The sequence below is a fragment of the Varroa jacobsoni genome, unplaced genomic scaffold (assembly GCF_002532875.2).
Source record: "Varroa jacobsoni isolate VJ856 unplaced genomic scaffold, vjacob_1.0 scaffold_238, whole genome shotgun sequence".
Classification (NCBI taxonomy): Eukaryota; Metazoa; Arthropoda; class Arachnida; order Mesostigmata; family Varroidae; genus Varroa; species Varroa jacobsoni.
Window position 1 is genome coordinate 261,897 of NW_019213140.1, and position 6,880 is coordinate 268,776.

Sequence of the window (6,880 nt, forward strand, 5' to 3'; positions counted from 1 at the left end):
TGGGTAGACTGATTGCCTTACATGGACGAAGCGGCATGACTAAAATGAACAATCTATTCGAGTCCAATAAGAATTTGATCATCGTCTTCATTGGCCACCGCCTAACTCGGACCACTCATGCAACAGCATACAAATACTTAGAAGCCTCGTGCGTGCCTCTCAGAGACGTTCTTTATCTGTATCATTAGCGACGACGGCTGGCGCAGCGATGCCAGTACAATACCATTAGCAATAAAGCAATACCTTAACCTCAGACAGTCGAAAAGTAACGAACGTACTATAACAATGATCAAAATTACCTGCCATTTTCGTTTGCGCTCTTACTTACTAGCTGTGCACACATGCACATACATACATTAATAATCTGTTCATTTAGCGTCACGGCACAGTTATTGTCGCTTTTGTTATCCATGATATTCCCGTCGTTGTTACTAACGTTACTCTCTGTTTTGGCGCTGTTGTCTACCGCCGAATTTTTCCTGATCGTTGGCTTGTCTCTTTACTTCTTCCATTTTATTGTCGGTTGTAACGGGCGCTGCTGTTGTTGATCATATTATTACGGTTATGGCTGCTGTTGTTGTAGCTGAGTCATCATCATCTTTGAGTTATTCTCATCACTCTTTGTTTCTCTGGCCTACGGAGCGGCCTGAATCAAAGCATTGAACGGACGTACGTCGTGAACACGATAAGCAGCGTTCTGACTAACAATCGAAAGCGACGCGCCGCAGCGTTATGAAAGCAAAGACTGAGAAAGGACACACAAGTTGCAGGGGGAGGCGGCAACACAAAAAGATTAAATAGCGAATGATCGTGAAACTAGGGGCAAGCGTTCAACTTAATAACGTGTAGAATATGTGCTTACAGTAGCGAATCACTAGTACGGTTTTTCTGAATGCTTTACCTGAAGTTTAACATAATCTTGTTTGTCATGGTCCATATTGATTCGTTGTGTTTAGTATATAACGCAAAACGCAATATACTGTAAACATACGAGTACGTGCTAAATATGAAGTTAAATTATTCGAACTTAACTATGGCTAGGGATAAGTACGCTGCGGACGATCTCGTCGTTTACCTTAAAGATAAATACTTCGAACTAAAACACCTTCAAACTGCATTTCACCTTTAATCTGACTTATAAAGAGGCTGTGTTGACTAGACAGAAATCCTGTCAAGCGTCTAAAATAATGGCTTATTTGTGTCACCTTATTTGTGTGAGAAATCTCGTATCTATATCAATGTTAATTAACTGGTCGATAGACTGTTACCATTGACCCTGTGATAGCTTAGTGGGTAGCGTGTCTGCTTACGAAGCTCAAACATGTTGTGGTCTGGGTTAAAACCCGGGCATAGGCATACTTTGTTTCGATGGTAGAAGCCGTCTGATGGAATGCCTAGGGGCGATACCGGCCGTAAGACTCGAAACATTATGACTGCATCCATTATCGAAATATAATGTTACCTATCGACGCTTAGCAGCATCGATTAAACGTGACGGTGGCCCCACGTCATTTAGCTGCTCTACATATTGTACTTACTATTGTACAATTTCTGTCTGGCATGATCTACTATCGATGCAGTTTCATTGGCTTGTGATGAAGAGCCACCGAACTATCAATAGCTGCTGATCCTTCGTGTGGTACTCCTTGTCAATGGGTATAGGAAATGAAGAACGAGCGAAGGCACAGGACTACGCGCAGGTATCTGAGTGACAATACTCAAATACCCGGTGAATTGTGAATTCAACTAATCGAGTATGATCTGGGATATACTTCAGGAGGAAATAAATTACAGTTACATATTGATGCGTACACTCTTCTTTCCTAGCAGAATTGATATTGTATCCTTAGAGAGCTCGTTTCTTATCTGTATGGTTTCACCTATCTCAAAGAAACCTGCAGGCACCCATTTTGAACATTGAAAAGGGTAAAAACGATTGTTTATGTCGACCTCTTATTAGATAAAAGGTCGCATAGTATTCATGACTTGCAACGGTCGTACCAAAGGCGTCTGATATTGAACCCCATGCTGAGTGTTGCAGTCCTACACCTAACATTTCTGCACACAATTAGAAAATGCGTATACATTTATTTCTACACAATTTAAGTCTCTAAAATTTTTGAAATAACACGATCTACTTCGTGGAGCAGAAATCTCGGTCGTGTCAAAATCGGATTGATTCCGTCAAAAACTTAGAGAATTCAGAGATAATCTACACTCGTCGATGTTGCACGGAATGATCGAAATAAGTTTTCCTAAAGTCGCCCCGGAGTAACCGTAATCTAAAGTGTAGAAATGCACATTCCGAAAAACCCCAATATAAACTTTCCTTGTCCTGAAGAATGTATGAGTGTATACGCAGTTCGCCTCGTGGATCTGCATCGGCGATCCCTGCCTTTTTATACGGTAGTTTAGCCTCTTGAGCAATACCGCTTACGCTGCGCGAAAGATAAGTTCTATGATATAAGAAGTATGATTATAAGTTCTAAAGGTCAGATCTGAACACTTCGCTGTGTGAGTCGCACACAACGTGACGACCTTTATGTGTCTAAATGAAAAAAACCAATTGGCGTATATCATACAATATATCCCAAACAAATCAGCCCGATTTGATCCTCAAAAAACGTACCTTAGATCACTTCTAAATTATAGACAGGTAAGGTGAATAGTTTGATTTCCTAATCGGTGCCAAAGATCTTTAATAAACCATTTCTAAAATGTATAATCTGTGCGTCGCTTCAATTTTGTTCTAGGTTTTGCATTCTATTACCTGTCTGCATTTCCGCCCTATATTATTGATGTTTCGCAAAATGCTAAGTGACTGTCTCCGCCTATTGGCCTGTTTTACATAAAAGGAACTCTAAACGTGTGCCATGAAACAAAGCGATCATCTTCAACGGTACCTTCTTCTGACATAAATTAGACTTTAACAGGATATTTGTACGCAATCAAGAAAATGTAATGTTCGAAGAGTGTTTTTTGGAAATGTCGTCAATGCACTTCAATCCAAAAGTCATAATTTTCTGTCGCGTAGACATTATTCCTAGAAATTACCGCGTGTTATTTGGGCCAGAAAGGTACTCTGTGATTGGTAATCATTTCCTGTTCATGAGAAAAATTTAGCAGTTTATTCAAATTTTTCAATTCAGATCGATTTAACTTTAATTCCGATATTCGTATAATCGAAATGCCTTTGCGGCAACAATAAGGCACGACCTATACTACCCTGAATTGCTCTGCATAAGCCTATCACGGTAAAGAGCCTTCTATCTATCTCATGATTATAAGCCTCTATAATTGGCTATTTACTAGACTCATTAACAAAGTACTTGATTGTCTTTAATTTTACTAAAAATAACTAGCTTTATTTGGTTGAGGCGTCAAATGGTATTTCCCAGCGTACGGCCAGTTATAGCGTACCACCCGTGGATTCAGTGGGCATTCTGCATTGCTACCGTTGATCACCTTAGTCCACACAAACATACGTACATACAATTACTGACAGAGGCGCTTCCTATGGAGGCTACCGTTTGTTTTTAGGCGCATGTTTCTCGGTGGTTCCAATGCTTCCTAATGGTTTTTTACATGCTTCAACGAAAGGCGTCGTGTTGACTGCTGGCGAGCACCTTCCATTCCCGGGGCAAATTCAGAAAGTGATCAATAAACCGAACCCCAGCAGCTGATTTCGTTACGAGGTACCCGCTACTGGCGTTTAAATTAAAGTGAACAAAAAGGTGTCCAGACGTCTGAGGATTTCGAATAAGGTGAAAATGATTACGATCTGTCTATTCGTTATCTAAACTTCTATTCGTTATATAGGCATCCATTGAGTTCTCCTGGTAGCGTCACTGCCCACTTTCAACAGTACTACTTATTTTTGCCCGCAACCCAATTTCGTTTTCTGTACCATTACACTACAGAAATAACTATAGAGCTAAGCTATGATGAGTCTGCTGCAACAAATCAACAAGAAAAGTTTTTTGAAGATATTGGTGATACATGCGAGTCTTATGCGATAAGGATACATCTTTTAATTTTTTCTTCGCGGTAAGCGTAAGATTGTTGTCCTTTCTGTTGACACGATTTGCTGTCATTGTTCAGCTATGCTCTGTTTCATCTTCTTCTTTTACTTTCACCCTATTCCTTTTCTTGTCATATATAATATATCTAACCCCATAACATGATCTTCCCCACGTCGTTTTGTTAGAGAAGCAGCTTAAAGAAGGCCAGAAAGGGGCTTATTGGGGTTGGCTATGGGCGGCGGCCATTGTTCATGGATTGCCGTCGGTTTGGTTTTGGGCTGGAACATATGGGCTTGGTCAATGGCCATTTCTCTTCCCACGTCAACGTCGTCGCCATGTTGTATCTTGCTGGCTCTTCTTTCGGTTTTTTGGTCGGAGGTATTTTTGGAGGCTCAAAATTGGTCAATCTTGTTTCTGGTGTTGCCGCTGTTGCGCGGTATATGTGTACCGTTCCGTCTTGTCGCTTAGTTGACTCTGCCTTTCATCTCTCGTTCGATAGCCGAACGGCATACATGAACTGGCAGTCATTCTTCGTTGACGGCCAGGGACTAAATTGTGAAACGGGGGACGGAGTGCGAATTTGAATCGTTGTCGGCGAATACTGTCTTTGGCCAATCGCGAACTGGGGTAACAGCGACAATCGTTGCTTGGTAATACCCACCCATTCTGCCATCACCCATTTCCTCCAAACCCCAGCAGCTATTGTTATGGGCAATTTTAAAAGTGACAGCAGCAATAGAAGAAGGCTAGTGAAAACCCAGAAAGCAACAGTCCACTACGGGTTGATCGGTGCATTTCTATTCTTTACCCACTGAGACGGTCGTCAACCGCTAAAGATAATCTAGAATTTGTCGAGTAGTAGATGCCGCAGCTAGCTGGAACAGAATCAACCCTAAGACCACGTGTTTAGTTGAGTAAAGATAGCAGGCTCTATCACCGTGTATTGGGACGCTTTACACCAACTTGGCCTTGAAGAATCGGTCCGAAATTAGAATAAGTGTCGATAGAGAACATTTTCATAAGTATTTTGATCTCTCGAAAATATGTATGCAACTATCATTGAGAACTAGTCCTGTTTACCTTGTTGAAGTTAAGTAAATTTTTTCATATGGGTCGCTTAGCTGCTTATTAATACTATTAGCTTACTTGCAGTTCCATCTCGTTAAGGAACATGTCTATGAGAGTATTATAAAAAAAAAAAAAAAAAAACAGGCGAGTCATAATACCTGTGTGAACGTGGCATCTTACTCTAAGAGAACTATCAAAGGTCACGGGCCACCCAAGGCGATCTTTGCGCTCGTCATTAATTTCAGTCTAAACCTAAGATAACATGAGGAAAAGAGGGACCTCTGAGAGGCAACTGTACATCTTGTCGAAGCAATCATCAAGCAATCGCGGTTGATTCAATTCCTTCGCTATGTTGACGATGGCAATAACAACAGCCGTATGCGTTTAAGTCAGGCTATCAGCAACAGCTACGTCTGAACTGTTCGGTAGCGTTTAAACAATGCAATTGTTGGTGCTCGAAGTGACAGATATATTACGCCGACTATCGTATCGACAGATTGATCTTCGGCAGACTTCATGCTGTTATCTGCATATCTCAATTAAAGATGAATAAAACGAACCGAAGATTACGGTTGTAGCCAAGAAACGGTGTTATTCAAACAAATGTATATGTTGCTTTTCGATAAATGCCTCTTTCGTGCTAGAAAGAGGCCAATATCTGGATAAAGGATCAATCATATAGCTACAAGACGGGCGGCTAAGAAATCAACAACTCCTACAAAGGTCTTACTCCTTTGGTATATCGCCTTTACCTAGTGATCATCATTTTCTCTAGTATCCAGTTCACAATACTCCATGTTGAACTATATACGTATTTAATGTAACCTAATCTAGCTCTGCGTAACTATGAAGATAAACCACTATTAAGATTTTGTCATCAGCTTGCTCGTGATACACTTTTCGAAAAGCACCGTCCTATGATGAAGATGATCTGTGACGCGGGGTACAACTAACACATCTGAAGGCCATGTGCTCGAAATGGTGGACAGTTGTTACCGCGGAGTAATTGTACGTCTATTTAGTAATAAATTATTGTTCAGCTAACCGTCTGTGTTTAATTGTGTACATAATTTGAAATGTTTATAAATATGCTTCTATATCCTATTAAAATGTATGCTGTTTTCAGCATTAGCTTGACACTGTCGTATCGCCGCGAATCCGTGGGAACGCATTTCCCTAATTAGTGTAGGGAATACAACATGGTCTATGCAATAGCAGCTATTGGTTGGCTTGTGCCAATCGATTTTTTCACGCTAAAGCACAACTTCAGCATGGCCGCTGTCGAGATCATGGAGCCCTCCTGGCACCGGCGATTATACGACGGCATTTATTCGAGCATTGCCAGTGATTAGATTCGACTTCAGAACTTACGTGAAGCATCAGTAGTTGTGCTTAGCGCTCTGCCACGCTGCCAATCCTCTTTCTACCTGTTCGTAATATTCCCGCCGCTTCTGATAGCTGACAGTAAACAGCGGGATAGCACGACGACAGCGGCCACAACGTCTACGTTAATAACAGCAAAAGCGATGTTGACAACGGGCGACTACGTAACAGTTCAAGACATAAAGGCAGAAAGCAGCAGCATTCCCAGAGAGCCACGGTGCCGCATGCTGACTCGTTTTTGACAGCTTGGCAGAGGCTCAACAGTTTGTACGAAAAAAAAAAAAGCAAGGCAGAGCTAGGTAATCGCCATCTTTACGTACGTACGCTAACCTGGCGTGGTGTCAGTGGTAACAGCAACGAGTTATACAGTACAAATTGAGCTCTTGAGATCGAGCTCAATTCTCGAA